This window comes from Lagopus muta, chromosome 3, assembly GCF_023343835.1.
Source record: "Lagopus muta isolate bLagMut1 chromosome 3, bLagMut1 primary, whole genome shotgun sequence".
NCBI lineage: Eukaryota > Metazoa > Chordata > Aves > Galliformes > Phasianidae > Lagopus > Lagopus muta.
The window spans coordinates 36334834-36362424 of NC_064435.1; the positions used below are offsets into that span (position 1 = coordinate 36334834).

At 46.3% G+C, this 27591-nt stretch overlaps 1 protein-coding gene across 5 annotated transcripts in view; it reads right to left on the minus strand.

The window, feature by feature from the left end:
- The window catches only part of CHD7 (chromodomain helicase DNA binding protein 7), a 126780-nt gene extending 104475 nt beyond the window's left edge, over positions 1 to 22305 (minus strand). For 4 of the 5 annotated variants that reach the window (XM_048939908.1, XM_048939911.1, XM_048939909.1 and 1 more), the window contains exons 1-2: positions 21880 to 22305; positions 20301 to 20404 (exon numbers count right to left, since the gene is read on the minus strand). The gene's annotated coding sequence lies outside the window, so the exon portion shown is untranslated. The remainder of the gene's footprint in view (positions 1 to 20300; positions 20405 to 21879) is intronic. The other variant, XM_048939907.1, reaches the window with a different exon arrangement.
- Between the last annotated feature and the right edge of the window lie 5286 nt (positions 22306 to 27591).

Here is a 27591-nt window from a genome sequence, read left to right on the forward strand (position 1 = left end):
CATAAGATTGGGTTTTATATATTCCTTTCTAAAAAACATATTCAACCCAACATTTTTAGAATATATCCCCCTATTTGAAACACTTTTGTTCCAAGAGCTGACCATTACAGACTCTTTTCTAGATATGGCAGGACAAATTCCTTCCTGTCTGAGAGTTTCCATGGTAATAAAAGTCCCCTTTAAACACATTCACGGTGGTTTGGGCAGGCCAAACAGGCAGCCTTTGTACTGAAAAGCTCCCTCTTTGTACTCCTCTGTGCTGATCCTGCACAAACTACCGTAAAAGTGTATTTTAGTGGAGGCAGAGTAAAACTAAGGCTCACATCAGTTTCACACGACAACTGTTTATTCCACAGCACAGACACAACCCTCTAGAAGATTCCCTTCCCAAAGAATTTCAAGTGGTTGAAGAAAGCAAGATACAGGCCAGTCTATGGCACATTTCAAGCAGCCCTAACCCAAGCAATTTCACCACTATTAAAAAACAAAAACAGAAGTGCAATGACAAACCTCCGTTTCTCTTCCCCGCTCCCCATCCTGCAGCCTCATTCTGCTTGGAGATGGCACATTTACACCAGTGCTCACATTCCCTGTTAAAATGAGGCAGTCTTGACTGATACCTCTGTATCAGTGTGTCATGGAAAGGGACTGGGAGGATGACCTAAAATGTGCTTTAAAAATGCTATTTTGAGAAATGAACAGAAATACAGACTGTTTTAGGATGTCCAGTAAAGAGACTCCCTTTAAATTTCTACCTGATCACATTCGTATTTGATACCTTTGAGTACTAGCACAAATTTTGACACAGTCTTGCAATTAAACGAGCATTTTTTTGTGCTTCAAGTGTACATTTCCACAAGTCTCATGGTATTTCAGATTTCAATTTTTCCCCCCCCAGTATCAACACAGCAGCCCTCCTACAGAAGCCGGACCAACTCTACAAGCAATAGAGTCTCTTAAAGAATTAAGTCATCAAGCACACACATGCAACTTTAATTCACTGAGAAAAAGATTTCAGCTGTCCTTTCAATTTTCCTTTGTTAGCTTTTGAAAAATTGGTATGCAGATTTCATTTTAGATAAAAAGCCTGTACTTCCTGATGAGTTTGTTCAGATTTCAGATGTTGTTCGTACCTTCAGACATCTCAAAACTCTTAAGTGCAGTTCAGTTCCCAAGCCAATCTTTCACTGCTTATGTTAAAATAAGGCAAACTGTAGGGATCTGACTCGCACAGTCAGTTTTTCCTCCATTCCACTTAAAACTGAGGCTTTTTCTTTGCCTCACCTTGCAGAAGTTTCAGCACAGCATATGTAGTCTCTAGTCTAGGCTGTCAAGAAAATGCACGAAGAAAGCAGCAAGATCACACAGAGTAGCTGAAAGATCAACATACTGCTTCATCTCTCTCATCTGAGGTGTTCTAACATACCACCCCCACACTCCTCTCCCATCCTCTCTCCTGTTTAACCCATTTCCCCTTGGGTGCCTCCGTCCCCAAGAGGTACAGTCTTGATTGAAGAGCCTCTTTGCTTCCCAAGAATTGCAGCGGTTTGTATGGAAAGCATTATCCAGATGAGTGAAAAATCTGTCTTGTAATCACTTTCACAAGAGTTAAGAATGAAAATACCCAATCTTTGTCAGATCTAATTTAGAAACATTTAACTTTCCTTTTTGACAATAGAGGAAACAGCCTTATAACTATGGCAACTTTGAAATGAAGGGAGGCAGTCCAATAACATTTAACAGTGGTAGCAGGAACACAGATGGACTAGATGATCCTGTAGGTCTTTTCCAACCTTGTGATTCTATGATTCTATTCTATGATTTACAACAAACTGCACAGAAAGGAGATGTTTCAGAAAAGCAAGTTATGCAGAAGTAATCAGGTCCCAGAGCAGCAAGCTATAGCTTTAACTGTCTGGAGAAGCTTTGGGTAGGCAGGTTTTAAAGAGGACAATCATAGCAGATACAGGAAATTAGAAGATAAAGCAGTCATGAAACCTCTTAAAAAAAAAAAATCTAGTAGCTCACTGACTACTTGCAATTGAAATCACACACACACACGTATATATATATATGTTTTTGCTTAAGCAATAGCTAACAGGCTTTTCCAATAGAAAATTTCAGGAAAAGAAACAGAACAGAATTTGTTTTGGTTGCCAGCAAAACCCAGTCTATCGCTTTCGTTGAAACTAGTCCAATTTAAACAAACATCAATATAACATCCCACATTTCTCATGCTAACAAATCTTATTAAGAATACTTCCACAAACACACGGCGTTGCTCAGTTATTAACAAATAACATTTCTTACAGGGCCCTCAAGGATTATTTATAGTAAATCCATGTACTTCAGCAACCCAGCTATGAATCTATCTCCTTAAACAGATGCAACTTGTTAGGTGATTCTCCCTGTAGGTTGCAGTGTCTGTGAGTATGTTTAAATTGCCCTCAGATTATGCTTTATCAAGCTATCATGCTGATTGCAAGATAACTGAATATAATCAGAAAAGGTAAACTGTAGCCTCTATTTCTTACACATCCACTTCTTAGAATCAGTCATCATACAACAGAGATTTCATTACCACCCTGCTCTGACAGAAACCAATATTAATTATTATTTGAATTAACCTTTGAGCCGTAGTTTTCATCAGTACTCAGTAAAGACATGGACAATTTCTAATTACATTCTACCCTCATTATAAGTCACCAGGCTGTAAAGCTGCATCTGACAAGACTACTATACTTGGCCTTGAAATGCTTTGGACTTCACTATAAATCTTTCAGAAACACCTAAGAACTCATTGAACAGAAGAGCTATCGCACAGGATGCTTCTCCAAGGATTCAGGGGTGTTTTTAAAGGGATACGAACTGTGATAGCACAAACCTGCAACACTTTTCTGGAAGAGAATGACCTATTGGTGGCTTTATCATTCAACTTCATTAAATAGGGGATCTTTTACCTAAACTCAAGTGCAGTATATCCGCTCAGTCTACCAACCGCAATTAGGCAGCAATCATCAACTCTAAATTATACTCAACAGTATAACAAAAAAAATTATTTACTCTGCACTGTAGGCTATACTTACTACAGCCCAGAGAGAGAAAATGTATTCTGAAAAGAGTTTGCTCTTGAGCAGGGAAGATGGATTTTCTAAGGTCATAAATGGAAAATGCCCACTAATCGATATACAAAGATTGGTGCAAGAGAATATGGTTTTCTTCTGTAAGTTTTCTGCTTTTCCTCACACAATCACTTCACTACAGTCAGTTAGCGAAAATATACAGAAATACATACACAGGGAAAGCAGACCCCATTTGGAGAACAGGTTTCCACCCTTGACTATGCCAAATCTCTTGAATGAATAGGTTAAACTTCTAAATGAGTTGCTTCATTTTTCAACTTCCACAAAGCTCACATTTATTAACTCCAAATGCCCCAACACCGAGCAGAAGATGATTTCATTTGAAAGAATACCAAAGGCTGGGATCTGTCAAGCTTCAAAACCAGGACTTGACTTGGCCGCTGATTCTAGGCATATTTCAAGATTCTGTTTTCAGCCTTCCACTGCTGAAAATGCTTATATATCTTAAAACAGAAGCCTCAACATAAAGTTAAATTCCAGTGGATGACATTGCATGTTACAGAAACCTGGGACTAGATTAAGACACACCACAGGTATGTTATGTTTTAATTCTGTTCATTTGCAAACCACTTTGTAAATGCTCTTAATCACACCAAAAATCCAAGTAACATAAACATTTTAAAGAGAAATTACAAGCCATAAGGAAATCCAATATAAAATCTGGAATTACACTGAAAACACGTTTAATTGCATGCACAACTAATGACTGACTTCATATCAGTTAATGCCCAGCAATCTTGTAATCATGTAGGGCAAGTGACAGTCCAGGACAAGTAGAGTTACGTACTATCAGGCATATCACAAGGCAGAACAAAACTAGCAGATTTCAGATCTCTTGCTTTTGGGAAAGGCCAGGGACTACGGATGGGACTTTAGTCAATGAAAATGCACAGTGTTTGTAAGGTTGCTGTTGTTAGTATTGCCAGTTCTGAAAAATGCATCTATCTTAACACAGAGATTGTGTTTTTCTTTCCAAGCAGGATTATCAAGATCACTATCTTAAATTATGCCCACAAATTCTTAAACTATCCATATAATTTGCCTTGAAGTCCCAAGTTGTCCGTTCTAAATGCAAGAATTGGCCATAGTAATGTGTTGCTTGGTTTTTTTTTTTGCCCATGACATTACTAGTTTTTCCAAAAGTTACCTCAAGTTCGTATCATCTGTGTTACAGCAGTACCTGAATATTCAGAAATATCTTTTTTTAATGTATATTTTACTACATATTAGGTGACAGGATTACTATGATTATTATTCTGCTTCTCCAAATAAAACACCTAAGTAGTACCTTGGCTATTTCCTTTCTAGATGTAAAAAGGGGAAAGGGGAAGAAGAGAGGAACAGCAGCTTTCTCAACCATAAGATACCATGCCTATACAAATTATCTGTGTCCTTTCACTACCCCTCACCTATCCAGTTAATAGGAAAATGAGGCTGAGTGACGGGCAAAATGTAAATCAATTCATGCTCCAGTCACATATGCTTCCTGACTCATATTGATAATTATATGGGGAGGAAAGTAAGCATGAGAAGCACTGTGGGATATTCAGCCTCCACTAACCTTTTTAAAGTACTTTCCATGTAAGATTTCCAAAAACTTGTTGTTGTAGTTAACTCAAAAAATCTCTACACAGTGTTAAACTTCAGGGTACACCAAAAGGAACAAATGTGCATGTAAACCCATGAAAAAAGCAGGGAAGATTGATAATTTGCTGTCAAAGAGTCAGTTTTGATTTTATCCTACAACAAAGCCAACTTTGGGATGCTATTGCACTATCATGCAACTGCTCTGCAATCCTCTCATGCAGGGATGTGAAACTTAGAGCACGTGATTTCATACCACCCATTGCCACATACTTCTTTTCTGATTAAGAATGAGATAACGTGCTAACACCAAACTTAGCTGAAGACTTCTCTGGCCCACAGAAAGGCTCTCCTGCCTTTTAGTTCGATCCCTTACTCATAATTCACCCTTATGAAGCTGAGCTTCTAACATAGTTCAGAATAAACCAACCGACCATCCAACTGCCTCAGTTTTCAGCAATTCAGAGCTACAATTCAATAAGTAATTGCCAGTGATTGCCACCCAGCTACTTTGTTAGGAACACACCTGGTGGGGCACAGCCTAGTAAAAACTTGTTGCCAGCCCGAAAAGATATTGCCCTATTGATGGCAGGGGCAAACAAAAGCCATACACGTGCCCTGAACGAGCACCACAGAAGCAGCAGCAGATACCTGCAATCCATAGCCTTACTCATGCTACCAGATTAAGAGCAACTTCCTCCTCCCAATGCCACTTTCAAAATCCCATGTGTGTGGGGGGATGGGGACAGGGAGGTGAGTGGAGGAAATGACAGAGCTGCAGCACCTCGTTTTGTTTATCAGCTATTCATAGACCATGACGAAATCTCCTTGAACTGTCATGTCATTTTTTTCTTATCAAATTTGCTTCTGCCACTTTTAAACAAGCCTGTGAGCAGTGTCTTCTAATAAATCAGCCCATAAAAAAAACCCCAGTTCCACTTAAACATGGGCAATAGGTGACTGACAGTTTATGATCTTCCACTACCAGGGCTGCACTGTACTCACGTGGAACAACCATGCAGCTTCTGATTGAACAAATTCCAGATTTTCCTTCTACTCATGAAGGTTACTTAGGAGGAAGAGCTCAAAACACACTGGTTTTGGAAGAGATACAAAAAAAAGTCTGACCTACAAACACCCATCATTGCTTCCCCCATTATACATCATCTTACAACCCACTGTTTCCAGTCATGTCTCGTCCGGCTTCATTTCAACCCGTTACTTCAAATCATGCTATCAGCCTACATTCTGCCATCAGATGGAACAGCATTCCTCCGCTCTCTGCTAGGTGCTTTGCTGACCTTATTTTAAGCACAGAGCAACACCATTCTAAAATTCTTTCAAGTTACTTTGTATTCCAAAAACCTGCACTTCTATATAGGATTTGTTTCCTGCTGCCCCTCAACAAATCCAGCTGACCTTCAAGCACATTCATTTCAACTTCACTTAGGAACTAAACAAAACCAGCCCATAAGTGTATTTTATACATATAGGAGTCTACCTAGAAGGTTTCAAGAGAAAGCTTAAAAATTAACTTGCCCAAGTACAACCACAACTCCTCAACACCTGGAATGAGCGCAAGCCCTCCATGACACCCATGGTCTTGGCAGGAAGAGACAGAAGAACTCTCTAAAAATTCCACTTCTTTGTTAACTTCTGTGAACTCACAATTGCCACCTTCCAGAGCATCCATTTTGAACCAACTGCTCCTTCATCACAAAATCATGAAGAAGCAGACCCAAACAGCTCATAATTTTTGCAGAACACACTTTTTTCCATTACTTAAGAGCAAAACTCCCAAAATGCAGTTGCTTAGTCTGAAATAGGTATAGATGCAATATTTCTGCATACTTTGCAAGTCGAAGCAACTTTCAAGATAGCCTTGTCTCTAACAAATTATCATACAGAACACAAAATAACAGTAAGTGCTCATGACTTCATGTTTTCAGTTTGATCCTTCCACTTTCTCAAGTACACGTCAGCTAAGCAAAGCAGTATAATTCTCAAAAGCCCCCACAAAGAAGATACTATTTCTGCAAACTTTTTAAAATACACTAGTCACATCTATACGTGAATAAACTGTTACTGTTCCACCACGGCTTCAAGCACCAAAGGTTTTTATACAGAGTGGTACTGTAACATGTCACATACTATGATAAAACAGAGAGACCTCAGTGCTAAACAATTAAATACTATTCTACACTACTGGTTTTCACATAGGAAGCGAAGAAGAAGAAAAATCAAAGTTGTGGGTCCCATGATAACTACAGCTAGATTATAATGCTATTTTGTACTGCATATTTGGACAAATGCACCAATTTACAATTGATGGGGAATTGTCATCAAAGGACACAGTCACATACTTTGTCTCATTCTTAAATCCGTGGCATCCAGTCCAGGTTTCCATGCTACTTGCACAAGTCCGCAAGATAACTGATTTGCTGGCAAAACAGGTTATAAAAGCAATTTAAACCATACTTCTCTAACACTTCTCTGAAGTTATGGTGAAACACGCAGTGTTACACTGTAGCATTTTAACAAGATTATGGACTATTTCAGCATCCAGCAAATTCTATTACACTCACATTTGTCCACATCACGTTTGACTTGACTATAGCACAACAGCTATTGCTAATGAAATTTATTAAATACATTTAAGCTTAGCATTTCTAAAAAGCAGCAACCACCAGAATATACTATTGAAGTGCTTACTTTGGAAAAAAAAAAAAGTATGAAAAATGAGGAAGCTTGGTAAGAGAACCAAAGTTGGACAAAATGGTTGTAAGTGACAGACAAAAAATAGGAAAAAAAAAAGAGCAAAAACCATTCAAAGATAAACCAGAAGCTGGGAAATTAACACAAGAAATAACGTTCTTCATAAAGACAGAATTAATAAATAGAAGAACCAGCAAGTAAAAATGTAAACAAATAGCACATGCGCAAAAGGGCAAAGCAATAAAAGCTCATTTCACACAGGCCACATACGTGAAGCCTCCTAGAAAACCCAGTGGGCTAACGCACACCATGATACAAAATAGTCTAAGAAAACAAAGGGCTTCTTCCATTCACTGCCACTAGAGAAGCTAAGGGAAGCTTTTCTTGGAATTTTTCCTTGCAGAAAGCCTCAAAGGTAGTTTTGGGTCAAGCTGAAGCAAACAGTAACAAGTTCCGAAAACAAGATGGTACTCAGCCAAGAGTTCTGACAAGCTCAAGGATAAAACAGCTTATCTATTCACCATACCATCGGTGTCAAACACTGCTTTCACGTCCTGAAAGGCAGTCACACATTTAGGCTGTTAAGAACCATAGGCCAGCAAGCCCAGCTTCTCAGTGGGGGGGAATATGGAGAAGATGCAAGAAGCAACTTCCTTGGGAATATGGATAAACACAGACCACAAGAACAATGTTGGTGCCTTCCTATAGAAAAGCCCTGTGCTATTAATATATACAAATTCTTTGAAGCAATTGATAAGAGGTCAAAGTCCGAGCTGACTTGTATGTTCAAAATACATCTCAACTTCTGACCAAAGGTCCTCCACCACAGTTTCTTAAATGACACCACAACTGCAAAAGAAGGAAGGTGTGCATGTGGGTAAGCAGGCTGTTCTAAACAGGAGAAAAGTCTTAGGAAAGGTCAGCTGAGTGTTGTCAGGTCTATGACAAGACCCGTGTTGTTTAGCATGCACGTAAATGATCAACAGGAGATGAGCCTTAAAGTAACTTCGCTGGTAAAAGCAAAGAGTTCATGTTGCTAAAAGTGAAAATCAAAAGCAGGAAGTGGCCGATCATCATCATACCCAGCAAAGGTGAAATAAAATGGTGATGAGAGTCAGCGTGGGTAAACATAATGCAACACACCTGGAAAAAAGCAGCCTGACTGCTTCACGTACATCTTCCTGAGTTCTGGGCCCACTGCCTCACTCTCAAGGAGATTTGGGGGCTAGAAGAGATGGATTCAGGAAGACACCATCTGTCAACAGACTAAGCTGTAGTCTATGAATTCTAAATGACTATGAGTAGTCCTGGAAAAATAAAAGTTAAAAACAAAGAAACAACTGCAGCAGAGATAATCACTGGAGTTGCTGCACAAGCCTGTGGAATACCCATATCTTCCTGCAGTTCCAGTTCAGGAGTAAAATGACTGAAGGACCACAGCAGAGTGATGGGCACTGTGCCTCCAGCCCAGATAAAGGACAACTGAAGAGAGAACCAGAGAAAGCCTACAGAAGCACCAGCAGCACAGAGCAGGTAAGGAGGGAGCCATTGTTCCCTCTCCCTTAACAAGGAAACTAGAGAACATCAAACAAAACTAGCAGGTGGTAGGTTCAAAATAAAACAAATAAAAGGAAGCAGTTCTTCATACAATGTGTACTTAAGCTGCAGAATTCATTGCCGCAGTCCCAATGGAAGCTAAGAGTTTACATAGACTGAGAAAGGACAGGGTGAATTCATGCAAGAAAAATTCATTAAGTGTTACCCATCACTTTTTCCAAGGAAATTCTGAGCTGTGAAGTTGCAGAGGCTGAGGGGCTCACTCTGCTCCTGGACAGCCTCCACCAGGGCACTGCTAGGCAGGGCTGGGGATAATGCAGATCCTGGGGGCGGCTGTTCAGCCACTACAAAAGCAAGATTGTAACACAACTAACATAGCTCTTGAAAATATGCTACTTCGATAATGTGCAACTTTCAGTTTATCATTTTGCTTTCCTCATGCAAAGAAACTGTATTTCAGTGCCTGTTATCGCTACTGAAGTGTGATCACAGCACTTGGGAGCACATAGCACGAATGAGACAAGGACACCCAAAATAATGAGTATCAGACTGTGCTGAAACACTACCATTTCTTCTTTGCATTACAATAATTCCAATAAGAAAAAAAAAAGTCTATAATCTGGTTTTATCCACTTTGGAGCACAGGTGTAGGAAAACACTGGATGAAGGGAGTAACAGAAGTGCTCGCAGTACTCAACAGTGCAGCACAAGCAGGGCTTCCCTGTATGCTACTCGATGGATCCTAAGTTTGGTTTCAGAATAAATCAAAGCCAAATTGTGTTATACATTGAAATTTCAGGAATACTGAACTTGCATTAAATATATTTTTTCACATCTGAAGAAGAAAAAGAAGTTAAAACAACACCAAGTGCTAAAAAAAATGAGAATGTTCCTACTTTTTTCCTGTTTTAAACAGCAGCTGTAAGAGATAATATCAAGTCAAAGCACTGGCTTGAAGTTTTACTACCCTTATAAAAAGGTACTTAAAATAACTACAACATATTTAGGTTAAGCACTTAAAGGAATTACTGGAAGACTGAATTCAATCTTCAGCTCCAAGCCACCAGTCATTGTGCAACACCTTAGCTGCTGAAAACAAAACCTCTCTGTTACCTATTAAACAGGAACTGTGCTCATCATTCTAAACCTGGGACGTTGATTTTCCCCTCAAAAAGTGCAGAAGATGCAGCCATGGCTGCAACAAGCCCTTAAGGGCTGTGCCTCTCCACGGTTTCCAGCCTTTGCCTCCACAGGAAGGAGTGCAGCGGCGTGTGCCCCATACAGAATAACAAGCCTTCTGCTAAACCTCCACCCAACACAAGGCAGCACAAGCCAGTTGTTGATTTTTCCAAGGCTCATAACAATCAAGGGTTTCACGAGTATAGGAAAAGTGACTGTAAGCCCCATATTCAGATCACACCCAACACACAGCTGTTCAAAGAGATTGGTTGGTTCCTGTTTGGTTTAGTCAAGGTTTGACTTGAGATGGAAGAAAACCCTCACAGAAAATATGAGACAAAATGGCTAATAACATAGTGTGTGATAGAAACTATGCTCTTTCTACTTCTAAACTTCACAATGGGTTTCTAAAAGTGCTCATTAGAAGACCAACTCTGCTCTTAAGGATAGTCTTCACCTGCCTCACAAGAGCAGCATCAAGACAAAATTAATGCTGTGTAAATAACCACAATCACGTGGTGAGAGCTGGTGTGGACACAGCAACTATTACCAAGCCCAGCATGGCAGACCTCAAAAGGCATCACTATGAGCCTGACATACCTTCTGGGAGCAGCACTGGAGTCCCTGGCTCACAAATGCCTGCTGAGCCCACTAGCACTAAATGCAAGGAAAAGAAGCCAACTGACCACCCCGAGGGGCAAGTGCTGAGCAGCTATGTTGCCTTGTAGCCTATTGATGAATACATCAAGCTAAGAGCATCACATTCACTTATTAGAAATGAATATACTTATACCCAGAGCACAGCAGAACCATATCCTCAAAACTCCCCTAACCTTCAGCAAGTCCTGCACTGCTGCACAGACCATACATTAGCAACATCCATCCACTGTCAGCATCAGCGAGTAGGAAAATATCACCTCCTCCATTCTGGGGGCTTTTTGAGGCTACATGGTTTTTCAGTTCCTCTTAAGCACTTCCTGTAGCAATGCCCACCACTCCAGACACCTCCAAATTTAATCCACTGGAATAAGCAGCCTTTAAATTAAGGTGTTATAAGGTCATATAGCAAGCAAGATGATCGGATTAAAGAGGAAGTGGAGTTAAGTTAATACTGAGTCACTATTTTAAGTTCTGATTTCAGGACAACAGCATGATAGCTTTTCAAGTGTAACCCAGCCTTCAAGCAGGAAGGGTAAGAACTTCCCTACTAAAAATATATATATATATTTCTTTTTTAAATCTGAACATGAAATGCAGGACAAAAATTCATCAGACAGACAAGACCTGGTCCCTGAGACAGATGTTTTACAGCTGTGCTTTGGGCTTCCTAATGTCCATTAGAGCTAGCACATACAACTCCTAAAGTAAACAAGCTGCTTTTAGTAACTACAGCATTCGCTCTGAACACACACAACGTGAGTCAGAGCCACCACTCCTCAGAGCTTTCCCCAGAAGCAGTGTGCAACATCCTCAGGTCCCAACTTGCAAGTCCCCTGTGCTGTTCTCCTGCCATCCCCGCAGCTCCTGAAAGGTCACTTTCAGATTTAAAATGTGCAAAAAGGATCCATCTACGAGGCACCACATTTCTTCCTATGGAGTAACACGGCAAGCATTCACCTTCCATTAAAGCACACACAGTCGTCTGTACTTCAAGAAAAATGGAAAGGAGAATCCACTCTTTCACCTGCGTGGTACATTCCTGTCATACAGCAAGCAGTTTACACATAGAACTGCACAATAACCATGGCTCTTCAGAAGCGAGCAGCTTCTCCTGATGTATTCCTGCTGCTCTGAAAGTCACCCAAAATTGTTAGGAAGCCTGAGTATGAGTTCCTGAGACAGAGCTGCCGACTTTCTGTGATATGTCCACTCCTTATGAGAGCTACAGAGCATCAAACATCCATCTCTCCAACGGGCAGCAGAAGCACGGTGAAACAAGTACCCAAACAGCATGCTATTTTACTTGCAATATATTTTTCACCCATTTCAAACAACTAAGAGCAATGTGATTGCAATTAATCACATGTTCATTTCACTGTGGGAAAGCTTCAGAACCATCAGAACAACACAATCTTTGCTATCTATGAAGACCAAGAAATCTCACACCACCTCAAACTAATGTAAGAATAATGCAGATACTTGGGATAAAGTTCCGAGTAATCAAACCCTCTGAATTAAACATTGATTTGATACAATTTGGGACATACAATTTGGCTCTGGAGGTTTATGAACCTAACGGAGAACTTCAAGCTTACCACAGAGAATCACACCCACAAAAACAACACAAAATGAGGAGAACACATAGAACAATGCTCTTTCTTGTGAATCAAGTGTTTTGAAGATGAAATACTCCAAATATGGGACCTCCACAAAGCCATTTATACCTCAGTAAATCTCCTCAGCTTTTGTTCTTCTACCTCAAAGGGAAAAATCAACTTCTGGACAGCAGTTTATTAATTCTAACAAACAGTTTAGAGCACGCAGTCCATACCATCGCTAGAATAAACAAATTTCAATATCAGATTGAACTCGAGCCAGCACATTTTCCTTTTGGTGTCCTTTGCTTCGCAAATGATTATTCCATCTCTGTTTCATCCAGGAAGGTTCCCAGGCAACTGATCCAATCCACTTGCTCACTGCCACCAAAATGAAAAGATGAAAAGGGCTTGTTGCTCTCCAAGCCACAGGCCCCCCTTGTCCTTAGTACCAGCTCTGGTGTTCATCAGATCCTTTTATGAGCCAGTTTGATTCATTACAACAGCAAACTACTCTCCATTTTCCCGGGTTATTTTTCTGCCATTTCAGTGAACTAAAGTGGTTCCCAGAAGGACCTGACAAGCACAGCTGCTTTAGAGCCAGGCGCCTGGGAAGAAGGGTGCAGGGGGACAAAGGCAGAGTGGAAATTTCTCCTGGCAGAACAATGTCCTGCTAAATTAGCTCACTGCGCTCCCCAACTCACATCCTGACTTATATGTGATTAGATGGACTGCGAGGCAACACTCAATACCTTCCAGCTGTCCTAAGAGCTACCAAATAATTTATTGTACAAGAACTATAATATGTACTCTCTATACAGATTTACATATAACACTACAGCAGAAAAAAAATAAAGTGCTCTCATAGAGATAAAAGATGAGGATGAGCATAACTCAGGTAGAAGAGAATAGGTGAAGAAAGCTGTGGAGATTCTACTTCAGTTAAAAAAAAAAAAGCCACTGGAAAGTGAGCACCAATCTCAAAAAGCCATCTGGCAAAGAAAAGCTACAAGAATTTCTGTTAAGGAGAAAACAGCGAGAACTTGGCCTTTTCTGCTGGGGCAGAACCCAAGCAGACCTGTTGCAGAAGGCTGGCATCCCTGCTTCCTTAAATTCCTGAGGGAAAAAAAAGCCTCAAGGGAGGCAGTCCAGCCAACAAGGTGTTTCACCACATGCCACCAGGTTTTCAGAGCAATGCTTTTTCCCTGTAGGTTGACTTCTTTCTGTGCCCATGCCACCTTACCCGAGTGGTGTACACTGTCACAGCACCCCAACCCCAAAAGCCCAGCTGTGCCCCAGCCCCACACCAAGCTCAGCAGGGACAAGGGATTGGCCACTCCTTCCAGAGAGGCAGGTAGCCCGGTCTTCTTTCCTCAGAGACAGACGGTGGTGAAAACAGAAAAATGCCTCATGAATTGGGATTAGAACACTTGCTGTGGTAGGGGAGTTTCTTCTAAGAAGAAAGGCTGGAGCAGCACCCTCCATCTGCCATTTTTTAGGAGCTGAAGTGGTCGTTTTCAGTACCTCAAAGCCAAGCAGTCATTTGCTGGTGGCTGTAGGGAGAGCGAGGGTACGAGGCGTCCACTTATTTCCTTGAGGAGGAGTCGTTTCAGAACTCGGTCACCTTAAACATGCACTTCTTTAAATCTAACCATGATTAAGTGAAAAGGCACAAACCACTTCCCCCTTCCACTTTTCTTTTCTTAAGCTTCAATGCAACATCTCACACGCGTGACTTCTAAAACCGTCATCTTCTACACCAGTGATCAGAACCAGGCTGGGAACTGCTCCTGCACTGCCCTCAACCAATTCTGCCAAACAATTCTTTTTCCTTTTCTTTCTCCGCATGGCTGCCACAAAGCTCCAGTCCTGACTGAAATAGGCTAAGTGCAATCCCCAAGAGCTGCTTGGGGCTGACCATTGCTGCAGAACTGTAGTACAGCTGAAGGGCAAGTGAAGGTGATGCCAGTTTTCCAGTGACCTCTCTGAAGACACGATGGAAATGGGGGAATTGCATCGCTGCCTGTTTTTACTTCTGTACGAATTAACGGCCCACAACAAAGCACACCTCTGCAGAGATCACTTCCCCCTTGCTTGAGGCTGAAGCCTGCTTGTTCACTTCCCCTCCCAAGAAAGGATGATGAAAGCAGGGATGAGTAAGGCTGCACCCCATTCACAGAGCTAAGCAAATGCAAAGTGTGGCAGACACCTCATAACAGCACCGATAAATACAGTGAATTACTTAGCAGGTCTTTCCCAGACTTACCTCCTCAGGCATGTAAGGAGCCCCTATTTAACTCACTTCCTGAATGACTCCTTCCTAAATCAAGAGATTAAATTGCTTGCTGTAAGCTCTCGGTTTAATTCTTCATGTTTAGAACAACTCAAGGCAAGAATTACACTGTAACAGGAGTCCCTTCACCGGAGTTCAAGGGACCTCCGTGCTCAGGTAAGCGGTGGCTTGAATGGCACAGGGCCTGTGTTGAGGCCATCCTGACAAACCTCCCTGGGACCTCTACCAGAAATCCAGACCTGAACTGTTCCCAGGAGCTTGCAGCACAGCCCAAGCTCCCAGACCCACAATCACCGACAGGAACCTGTCCGCTTTCTACCTGGCAGCATCAAGTAGCCGCTGCGGACCCAAGGTAGCAGAACTCAGAGCACAGCCTCAAAAAGCCACAGGACTTGCACCTAGATGCATGCCAGGCGGTTCATCAGAACGTCTTACACCTTACTTCAACCTAATAACCACAGTTGTAGAGTGATTTCTGATCCCATATAAACACTATACATTCAAATACGAAAGTAAAAGACTCAAGTTATCAGGAACACCGGATTTCTGGACTTGAAAGATGCTCTCCTATCCAGCAATACATAGTTACAAGATTCTGAGAACTGGCACATCCCAACTACTAATTAAGATGCATCCCTGAAACTTACCAGTCTCTCACCTATGTGCAATGCCATCTCAGCCTTATCAGAGCAGTTTTCGAACATCTGTTAGCCTCACCATTACCCTCCTTTCTGTAATCCTCCTTCTATCGAGCATTAAAAACAAAGTCAGATATCCTTTCAGGTTGTCTTATTTCCAGCTCTAAGATTAAATACTAAACTGCTGCTCTCTACAGTCCAAGCTGACAAGTAGCATTTCAGCCTTGGATTTCTATCTAAGCAGCTCTCTAAGCAAGGAATACGCTGATACAGTACGTCACCATCGGCACGGCCTCCCCGCTCACCAGCCCACACAAGTTGCCAGAGCTGAAATTCTGAACTGAGTTTCCTATTCCTATCCCGCAGGGGTTTGTTCCACATCCCGCCGGGATTGCAGTGCCCAAAACTTTATCTGAGGAAAACCTTTTCTCCTCTTTCTCCTGATACTCATCTCTAAACTTCTAAAACTACAGATTTCTTTCTGTTTCCCTTCAGTTCTCTCTTGCAGAATGACCACTACTCCTTAGCATCTAGAACCTATGTTTTTTAGCAAATGCTCTTCACTCTCTGAACAATCAACCTACAGGCTTCCCATACAGAGATTCGAACAAAAACATGTCTTTACTAAGTCTTGACTTGATCCAGGTTTGGATCCACTTCACACCATCACAACCTCTGCACTCCAAACCTTCTGTGCAGCTCTGAGCAGCGTCCAGACCCCTGTGCTCCTCCACACACCCCAGATTTCACCATCTGGATAGGGTTAATCTGTAGCTTTGGAGTTAGACAGAACAGGTGAGAGGACTAGGCTTCTCGCCCACACATATCCCACATCACGGAGCAAGAAGAACACACCTTACAGCTGTTTGTTAACTACTGAACAATGCAAGAAAGCAGTTTCCACAGACACAGAAGCTGAAGTGACAGAACTACATGGGGCTCAGAGCAGCTCCCCAATTCCTTACATACTGGCAGCAGCATCCTCTGCACTGCGGGCAAAGAGCAGCCCTATTAGAGCTGAAATGCTGTTTATTCTGCAATGTGTCCTAATAATCTGAGGCTAGCAAGGAAAACACAACCCTGCTAAGCAAACAAAGAGCAACATCAATTGCAAAGAAGATTAAAAAGGAGGTAGGAAAGATGCAGGCTGAAAACGTCTATGGGAAAGCTGGGAATGAACAGGGGGAAGAAAGAGGAAGAAATAATGTTTATATTTCAGAGCAAGACTGCCTTTCCCACTTAAAAGAAATGATGCTTTATACATCTGATGCGCACCTCCACAAAGCGTTTTAGAAGGGAGGCTGACCTGGTAGACAGAGATCAGGACAAACTGCAGGGTGGGCCTGCAAAAATCACAACGAAGAAATTCTGAAGCCAGAGACCTGAAGTTGAAGTTATAGCAGCAAGCAGAAAGCTCAAGTGAAGAGCTTAAGTGACTCAAAGTCATTAAAATTAAGGTGCTTCTAAAACCATTTGGTGCAGGACCTTCCAGCATGGCAGGCAAAGTCACCATTGTGCAATGACCAAGGGGAGCCCGAGCAGAACAACCGCTAGGATCAGGCCTGGAGACGTGAAATGTAATTTTCCTCCCAGAACCATCAGGAAAAAGGCAGACATGTTGGCTGCAACGACTTTTTCCACCAAACTGATCCCCCAAGTTATTTATTCCCTCTGCTCCCCTCGAGGCCCTCTTGTCACAGCAGCTGCCCATGGCACAGGTAGGTTATAGGCAGCGCGGTGGAAGCCCAGCAGCACCACACCCCATCACTATATAGGTCACCACAGAGCCCTGTGCCATGCCAGCCAGGTCTCCCGGTTAGCTCCTATACGCCAAGAAGCTCTCAACGTCACGTGCTATGGCACCAGGCTAACACGGCGGCTTACATGATAATTAGCAATCTTCTCATGAGTTTAACTTTTAGATTAGGATGGTTTCATTGAGCAGTGTCAATTCTTGCTCTTCAGGCTGGAGCTGCCCCAGCAGCAGGATGCACGGAGCAGCGGACGCTGCACAGGAGGGCCCAGCAGCACAGAGCAGGCCGGCCTCCTCTGAGGTGCATGTTTACATCTCTGAAAAGTCACAGAATTGGAAGCTAGCAGCTAATCAGCTTTTGTATACTTAAGAATATCCTTAAGAGCTTTGTTGTCATATTCAGGCGCTCGGAATGTGTCCTTTAGGTCACAGAGGCTTTTTTTTTTTTCTTCTAACATGTCTTCCAACTGTCTTCCAAGTATTTTTAACGCTGAACTATGGGGTGGTATTTCCACAGCCACTGGCTTCAGCAAAGCCATGGAGAACAGGACCCAGAGATGGGAAGGAACCAACGGGGGGGGAACTCTGTCAGCATCCCAGCAGAATCCCAATAACAACATGGGATGTTTCTGCACACCATGCCTTATTCTGTGCTCTGAAAGAGTTCTAAAATAATAATAATAACTGCATTGGAGTTTTCCTTTGCCTTTTCATTCATACACAAACAATACCCCAGACTTCCCTCCATCAAAGCCCAGCAGGCTGTAACTGAGCAAACAAGCTGTTTGCATAAATAGGGAATGATGGGAAGGGAGAAAGTTAACGTCTGTCCTAACTAAGCTAGATCAGTGCAGTCCATTAATATAATAACTTTTCTACCAGAAAAGTGAGATCTAAAGTTCCTTCTGTGCACAAAAGACTCCTTTATAAAAAAAAAAAAAGATGGTTTACCAAAATTTGCTATTTTCTCATGCAGACAAGAAATTTAAAAATAAGATACAGGTATTTATTATGCTTATGGGCACCAGCAAGCCAGACCCCAACCCAGGTGCTCAGCAACCTGCTTACCACAGACACACAAAGAGGTCAGGATTAGGGGAACAGGGAGCTCCAGGCAGGTGCCAGCAGCCTTGTCTGAATAACACCAGGTTCCCCATGGCCAACACCACCCAGCAGGTTCTTAAGGCTTTCCAACCAAGAATATCAAAATAAGTTGAAGAGGAAACAAAGGGTGGAGATACGACACACAAATTAAGGTGACACACTTGTTTATTTCTGCCTGCTTCCTTCCCAGCTACTTTTCCCCCCTCCTCCCAGCTGAGCGACCTTTACGCACCACGCCATACGCTGCAAACCAAACAACCAAGCAGCCAGATGCTCCAGGATGCTCGGGATATGGCAATCTGCAGAGCCTCAGCACAAGGTTTTAAGAAGCACTGGAAAACCTGCAAAGTTCCTGCAACTTGGGCCTCGCACCTCAGCAGAAAAAAAAAATAAAAGAAAATCACTTATAGATGTTCAGTTTGTCCTTGCTTTAAAGCCATGCTGCTCCCTGGCACCAAGGACCACCTCCAGATATAGGGCTAAGTTCTGGTGCAGCACCTGGGGCAAAGCTTCTCCCACCTTGGGCTTGTGCCACCCTCATTGGCAATCCACTCATTCCACATGTCACCAAGCCCTAATATCATCTGAATGTTAATGAAAAATAACACAGACATAAATCAAAAACTTCTCAGTGCCCAACAGTAAACAGCTCTCCAAAACAACCCCGGCTGAGCTCTCTGCAGAGCTGGAACTCTGTGATGCTCCTGGGACCTGGACCTCCCCAGAGTCCACATGACCACATTCAAAGAAGAGTGGCTACAGCACCCACCTCCCACCAGCGTGCCAAGTTCTGAGTGCAGGGTGCTGCTGTATCCCCTTCCGGATGATATTTTTACAGCACCACATCCTTAAAAATTATTATTTTCCCCATAAGAGCTGTGCGATCTTCAGTCATGATCACAAATTCCCTTAATTACAGAAGAGGTGATGAAACCATCGTAGACTTCTATCTGAGAAGTTTGAAAAGTCCAGCCAGAATCGACAAGAATAACAGAAATATCATTACGCTGCTAAATATTTAGTGAGATATTTGGTCCAATACGATTATCCAATTAGTATCAGGGAAGCACTAATTCAGTTAAACTCACAGTCACAAGCATTTAACACTCTGTCGTGCAGCTTTCAGAATTATCCTTTATCTATTTCTTATTGAAAGAAATAAGCTTAAAAATCCTGGAAATAAGCACATCAGGTAAAGAGAAGAGCGGGACAGATGCCGTGCCAAGCTCTGGCATTCTACAGTGCTCCCACAGGGGAAATTTTGTTTTGTGCAACTGTTCCAAACTTCCAATGGTGCCCAATACTGAACACAATGATTTTTCCCAGGCAGTTGTGGGTTTCTCCCAGAGAAGTGCCCACGGACCCCGCACACCCATAACCCCAGCAATGGGGAACGGGCAGTGCTCCCACTTCCAGCAGCCAGAGATGGGCAAGTGTTGAGCACGTCATTGTTCTCATCACCTGTTACGGTCCCCAGAAACAAACCGTGAACGTTCTCCAGACCCCATCTGATGTTAGAAAGCATCATGAGAATTTTTCCACTGCTGTTACGGAGGCAGAGCCCTCAGAAGCAGCCCCCTGACAACGCGAGCACTGCCAAGTCTGTCAGCAACCCCGGTGCCTAGCAGGGGCTGTAAGGATAGCACCACGATTTTTTGTTCTTTCTTTCTTTCCAAATTAAAAAAAAAAAAAAAAAAAAAGCACAAAAAAAAAAAATGCACTGGAAACTTTTGGGACAGAGCAGGAGAGCTGGGAGCTGGGAAGTTGCTCCCTGTTCAGTGCCTGGCAATGGAGGGGGCTCTGCAGGCGCGCCCCCAGCACCCGGCCACATTTAGCTTTCAGCCTTTTTATTATCACTGTCAATGAATGGGCCCCAGTCAAATTAAAGCTGCCATTTTAGGTTAAAGACTGGAGAGCCTCTGTTGTGCAACAGCAAGACAAAAACACTCCGAGCGACAGATGCGGCATTCTCATTGGGAAAAGACGGATTTCAACTTTCATTAAAAAACATAAAAAAATAAAAATAAAAATAATAATTACGGATCATGCTTTTAGTATGAATTATATATTGATACTCACACATTACCGCAAACTAACGGGATTTATAATTGGGGGAAATCAGCTCCCCGTGCTGCTAAGGTCATAGTCATTAAGATTTTTTTGCCGTCGTTAGAATGGATGATCTGTGAGGAAATGAACAGAAACATGTTTTGTTCAACTTGTTTGTGCCTCGCCAGTCCCGTATAGCACGAGAGAGAAAAAAATAAAGGGGGGGGGTTGGGGGGAGGGAGAGGGGGGAGGCGAACACATTCTCCCGAAAGCCATCTTCTGTATAAACACAGCCCCGCCGCCACGGGAGCAACAAAAACCGGGGCGCACATCGGCACGGAAACAAAGTTACCGCGCTGAGGTTACGCCGATATTCCCCGAGCCGGGAACCCGCGGAAGGGCGAGCGGCCGCGGATGGAAAATGGCCCTTTTCGGGAGACGGAGGGCACGCTCGGCTCTTTCCCAAACGAAAACAAAGGCGGAAAGTGGGCAAGTGCGGGGCGAGTTGCGCGGCGCATCCAGCGGCCCCGCGGCGGTGCCGAGGGAACTCCCCGGGCGCTGCTACTTTTCTTTTGTCCATTGTCTGTTTAAAAAAAAACTCCTTCGGACCGGGGGCGAGAGTGACCGAGCCGGGAAGGAAAAAAAATAAATAACAACAATAAAAAATAAACAAAGGGAAAAAAATAAAATAAAAAATAAGAGGAGGGGGGAAAAGGTCGGGGGGAGGGGGGAGAGAGTCCCAGCGTGGGAGCGCGTCCACTTCCCTTAGGCTACCGGGCCGCACGCCCGCGGTGGAATGATGGCTGCTCGCTGCCTGCACGGACGGACACACGGACGGACGCGCGCCCCGTCCGCTTCCCACTTCCAGGCGCACGCAGCCGCTCCGCCGCCGCCTCAGAACGGCCGTGCGGCGGCTCCCAGCGGGGCGGCGGCAGTGCCGCTGCGTGCGCTCTCCCCGCGCTCCCCACCGCCCCCGTTCCCCGACCCCACAGCGCGGCCTCCGGTAACCCCCCCCCCACCACCCACCCCCGAGCCCTGCGCTCCTTTCTTTCCCGCCGCCCCCCCCGCTGCCCGCCTGCCACCGGAGCAGGACAATCGCGCACCGGCACCGCGTGCTCCTTCCTCCTCCTCCTCCTCCTCCCTCCGCCCGCCTTCCTGCCTCCCTCCGCTGGGGGCTGAGCCCCATGTGCGGGGCCGAGCCGGGCCGGGCCGGGCCAGGGCAGCGCCCTCACTTTGTTACAGCGCTTCCCGTGCCGTCGGCAGCGTGGTCAAGCACGGAGGAGGGGGGCGGGGGGGGGGGCGCTCCCGCCGCCCCCACCGAGCACTTTGCGCTCAACTTTTCCCGCAAACTTAACGAGAGGAACCGGGGCGACGGGGTGGGGGGGGTTGGGGGGGAGAGAAAGGGGAAGGGGCGCCGCCGCTCCGGCTCCCCGCTGCCCTCCCCTCCCCCGAGGCGGCCGCAGCACAACAAAAAGCCATTTACACCGGGGGAAGCGCCCCGCTGGGACCCCCCCCCGGCCCCGCCCGCGGCCGCGCGGCGTCCCCCTACCCACCCCCGGCCCCGCTGCCGCTCCGCGCCCTCCCGCCCGCCCCCTCCCCGGGCACTCACCGGGGCCGACGCGGGGCCGTCGGGGGCCGGCGCCCCCCGCTCGCTGCTCGCTGCCCTCCGCCGAGGGCCGGGCGGGAGGGGGGCACCCGGCGCGGAGTTGGTGCCGCCGGCCGGGGGGGGCGCGGAGCTCACACACGCACACGGAGTTGCTCGCTCGCCCCGGGGCCGGGCTAAGAGGGGAGGAGGGGGCTCCTCGACCGGGGCGGGAGGGAGAGGGGAGGGAGAGAGGAAGGGTCAGCGCGGGGTTCGGGCAGTTTCGGTCTCTCCGCCGGGTCCCGGCTCCGCTCCGCTCCTTTGTGTAATTTCACTCGATTCAAGTTTAATCCGATAGTTCCCGAGCGAGCGAGCGCGCCCGCAGGAGCCGAGCCGAGCGAGACACCAGCCAGCCAGGCGGCTGCCGCGGCCGCCCCCTCCTCCTCCTCCTCCTTCTTCCCCTCCCTCCGCCACCACAAGGCGCGCCCCCGACACCGCCCCCTCCCCGGGGGCGAGCGCGGCCACGCGCTCCGCCCCACTGCGACGTCACGGCCCCGCCCGGCATAATTTATGCAACAAAAAAAAAAAAAAAGAAAAAAAAAAAAGAAAGGAAAAGAAAAGAAAAGGAAAAGAAAAAAAAGAAGAAGAAGCGGCGGCGGTGGTGGCGATGGCGGTGGCGAGCCGGCCCAGCGCGGGGGAGGGGCGCGGGGTCACTAACCGGCCCCCGGCCTCGGCCCCGGAAGCGCGGCGGGAGGCGGCAGGGCGCGGAGCGGAGCGGAGCGGCGTCCCCCATGCAAATGCCCCGGGCGCTCCGCCCTGTCCGCCGCCGAGGCCGAGAAGAACGGCCCGCAGCCCCGCGGGTTCAGCTCCGCGTCCCGGGACGCCCCCGCGACCGCTCGGGGCCGGGCCCGGAGCCGGGAGCGACGTCGCGCGGCATCCCTCGGACCGGCCCCGGGGTCGTCCCCCGCTGCTTTCCGCGGGGCCGGGGCCTCCCGCCGCGCCCGGCGGACTTTGTCCCGGCGGCCATCGGGCGCTGCCCGCGAGGCCCGGCCTCGCCTCGTGGGCACGGCGGCGGGCGGAGGGCTCCGCGCGGTGCGGGGCGGTGTGCGCGGAACGGGCTCCGTGCGGGGGAACCGCGCAAATCCCGTCAGAGCGCGGGCACCGGCAGCGCGCAGTAGTCCGTCAGAGCCGCTGTGGGAACTGAACGAGTCTGAAAAGTGCGAGGGGCTGAGATGTAGAAGTAGCGCCGGGATGCTGTGTGCCGCTGTGTGGGAGCTGCGAGGCAGCACTTGGTGAAGTAACTCCTTTTCCTCGCTGCTTGTGGCAGGTTGAGAGGGAAACTGAAGCCACCGCCAACGGGAGCACCCGAAGCTCCGTTCGCTCCCGTTCTGCGCACCCACCTCAGTGCTGTGCCAAACCAAGGCAAGATACACGACGGGCAGTGCCTGGCCCGCTCCTGGGCCCGGTGGCCACATAAAGCCTCCCCTGTTCCTCACAGTGGTCGTCCATAAAGTTAAAAATAGCGAGTGGAAACGGTGTTGAAAATCACTTGAAAGCACCACATGCCCAGAGTACGGCTCCACCAAATTTGCTTGGTTTACGACGGTGCTATTTTTAAAACGCATCTCTCTGCTGTGTGAAAACAACTGCACAGAGGCGTTCTCCCTGCTGAATGCAACCAGTTTCAGTTTACTCAGTTTTCAGCTGAGAGCAAACGGCCCTGCAGTGGTTCCTTACCTTGCAGCCTGGTGCTGGGCGCATGTTGCTGAGTTGCTTCCCCACCCCGGCACTTTGGCACGGCATAGGAACTGCCCCTGCGTTCAGAGATTGGAGTTCCCCAACAGTCAGGGCAGGGAGAAGCTCACTGTGAGACGAACGGCAGCAGCCCCGCGGCTCCCCCTAGAAGCTTGTTTCAGTTTCTTGTTGAGCAGAAATCAGATTGCAGAGCTTCCGAGCACAGAAAATGCCTCAAGAGCGGTGTGGTGACAGGATCAGGCAATCACAGGAGTGTGGCTGTTCTTCAAAAAGCGTGTCACTGTGTCACCGCAGCAAGAGGGAACGCGTGTGGCAGCCTGGTTCAATAGTGCATACCAAGAAAAAAGAAAACGCTCACATCCCCCGTGCATACCTCCTTCTGCAGGAACAGAGCTGGATTCTCTCACCCTATAAGGCAGACCTTTGGCCAGGCCTATGGAAGAAGTGGCTTGCTGCAGGTCGTGCCCATGGGAAGGGACCCCAGACATTCCTCAGAGCCAGAACGAAGAGCTGCGGGCACCACTTTGACAAAGCATGTAGAAGCAAGGGAAGTCACTAACAGTAAGACATGGAGAGTTGGGGAAAGCGCTCAGAGGTGTGAGTCAGCCCTCACGAGGCAGGCGTTAACACACATGTGCGCTACCGCTGCGAAAGACACAGCCGAAATACATCACTGCATTTCTGTACGGAGGAAAAGTATTGAAACTGACTCATCCATCGGCCTGTCCCCAAAGAGAAAGCCATAACGCCCCCGGTTGCCAACACGCACCGTGAGGCGCCATAGGAGAGCAAAGAGAGGTTGAGGTGGAAGTCTCGGTGATTAACCTTATTGGTAAGAGCTCATTAAAGTATCCAGGAGATGACAGGGATGAAAATTCCCTTGTAGTCACCCAGCCCTTTGTGTGCTGGCAAGCTGGGTAATCCACATGATGCAGGCAGCCATTTGGCTAGCAGATTAGAAAGAATTTGCATTAATGGCTGAGAATTTCGACAGCAGTTGCCGAGCAAGGGTATGTGCACTGACAGAGCCTGAATGCAACGCTGCATTCACCTTGCTAGGTAAGGCTTCGAGGTGGGGACACAGTGTGCACAGCCGAGCAAGTCACTCGCTGAGACAGGCATCGTGACGCACAGATAAGGTAATGTGCTCTGCAAGAAGGGAGGCGCTGAGGTTATGAGGCAGAATTTACATGTGTTCTGAAACACCGCTCTCACAAAATGCAAATGATTCTGCATCACATGGAAATACTAAGGAAGGTTACTTATCCAAAGGACTTTGAAGAACCAGCATCTGTTTTACAAGGCAGCTATAGTGAAATGAAGATCTTAAGTCCAGACATGGTTGTTCAGAAGGCAGGACGACATCTGACAGTGCCAATTCTCCAGATTCCTAGAAACTCTGTTGATGAAGGAACCTGTGGTCCCCAAAGGAGTTCCGTACTGATGTATCCAACACTTGATGCCTTCTTATTCCACAGCCTTTCACTTTTCTCTCTGTGAAACTACAACAGGAGCTGGAGCACCAAGACCAGGAGCCCTGTGCCCCTGTGCTTGGGTGCAGCCCAAAGCACTGCACTTTGTCCTGCAGTAGGGGGGAAGCATCTCCTCAATTGCACAACCCCTACACACACTCATGCTTTATTCCTCTCTAGGTACTACTGCAGAGAAATGGAGAAGAAGTAAAAAAGACAAGTGGTTTCTCTTTCTTTCACAACTGAAAGTTTTACTCAAAGCTTCTCAGAAATTAGGCAGCAATGGAAGAACAGGAGGCTGAGGGGGCTAAGGGCACAGATGATAATGATGTGCCATACGCTAAAGGAAAACAAAATCCCTTTCTCTAGAAGAAATTGCTCACCGATGTACCGCAGGCTGACATGCTGCACGCACCCAGACCTCGGTTAGTGGCAGGAAGTGGCAGGCTCGTACCAGAGTGAACTTCGTGAACATCTCAGGGTGCCGGGAGCGTGGTGCTGCACGGAGCCACCCTGTGGCACCAGCAAGCTAAGGGAGCGAGGGCCATCAGGGGATAGGCACAGTGGTGGCTTTGTGCTCGTGTTGAAAGCCAGGCAGGAGTGGCACGGGCTGGCACCAGCCCAGCAGCCACAGAAACATGGGGAGCTCCTCAGCTGGGGAACGGGCACCATGTGCCGCTAGCCCTAGGACATGAGCCTCACACTAAGAGTCCTGCAGCAGCAAGCAGCATCGCTCTCACAATTTGCTCTGCTCTCTGCAAGTTTTCGGGTATAGCAACAACATCAGCTGAGATGCAGCAACTCATGTGCTCCCACTACAGAGGTGATAATCCTGCTCTCCTTCTCCAATAGGCTTAATGTTGTCAGAAGCAAGATTTCCTCTTAGCTTTCCATGTGAGCTCAAAGGTCTCAAACGTCAGTCACCTCAGCTCGCTGTCTCTGACCACTCCTAGATGCAGGAGGGATTCCATGGGAGCTGCTCTCCCGAGCCGTGTGCTCATGGGCTGTGCCGCTCTCTGCCATCACGGCCAGCTCTGTTCTCAGCGTGGTAAAGGCTCCCACTTCCATCTCTGCTGGATAAGAACACTCCTCTCTTATATGGTGAGTCTCAGCTACCACCGTGTCGACGGCTTCTGACCTTTGTCCTTAATAAATGGAATGCATCATATCTCAGAATGAAGTCACACACCTGACACACGCATCAGCTGACAGAAAAACACAGCGGCCCGCCTGCTTAGCAACACGCTGCCGCCACCACTTCCTCCTCCGCACAGGGTGCAGCACAAGGGCCGGCTCGGGGCGCCCATGACCGGCCGCAGGGTCACGTCCCCTGGCTGTGAGCAGCACGTCCTGTGGCCGCCACGTTTCACTGGGGCAGGCAGGAAGCTGCCAGCATGGGGACACCGTGCAGTCACTGAGCTTGCCTGTGGGAAAGGGAGAGGCTCACGTGCTTCCTTCAGCTTCCCTTCCACAGTTTTCAATGAGGTGCTGAGCAACTTGTGCTGGGATAGAATAACTCATCACCATTACTTTCTTGGCTTTAAGCATTCCAGAAACACTCGGGTGCTAAATTCCGGGGCATGGTCAGAAATACCTACAGAAGCAGTGGTCAGTTACATACAGCATGACGTGATCTAGAAACACATCCAAACACCCTTTATAATACCCTTGACAAATAATTGTAAACTAGTAACTTTAGCTACTTATGTTCATTGAGGAAAAGATACATTTTAAATTGTTTCTTGAATCTGTAACGCTAATAATGCTTGAGGGACAGCTTAAATGTGTTACATTTAATTTTTTTTTCCATCTATTTTTTTTCTAAGTGCTTCATAAAATTGCAAGACAACAACAACAACAACAACAAAATAAATTTCTTTCAACAGATAAGTGAGATGTGCTTTTCTCTGATTCATTTTTCTATCCTGAAAGAGTATCAGCTAACCAGATAATACCGTTTTCTCATTAAACTCAGGTCCAGCCCACTCCCTGCTCACTAAACTTCCAGAAAGAAGACAGCAAGGACCTGGGGAGACCATCTGGTCACAGTGGCTGCACAGAGATAGGATCAAGTGGGCAGACAATCCCCAGCAGATGTCTGTCTAACCTGTTCCTGGAAGCCCTCAAGGAAGGAGATACCCCAACTTCCCAACCTGCTTGTTCTGGTATTTCACTGGGCCAACCTAAAACTTGCTGTTGCATCCCCTCCCACCCTCCAAACATCCTACCTAAACCATCCTCCCACCCTTCCCATGCCCAATCTAAAGCATGTTTCCTCTATACAGATTAGTTTAACTCAACTTTCCTCCACCACTCAAAGACACCTTCTTGCCTTGCACATTGGGATAATTTATCCAAATCCTTCTAACACTCAACATACTGATTTCCTTCACCACATATACTCTACAGTTTATACTCTACAACACTTCCTTCTTTTTGCCCTGAACTGTCCTTATTTTTCATCACAGAAGACCAAACCAAAGGCAGTGCTATAGCTGAGGCCTCGCCAGCA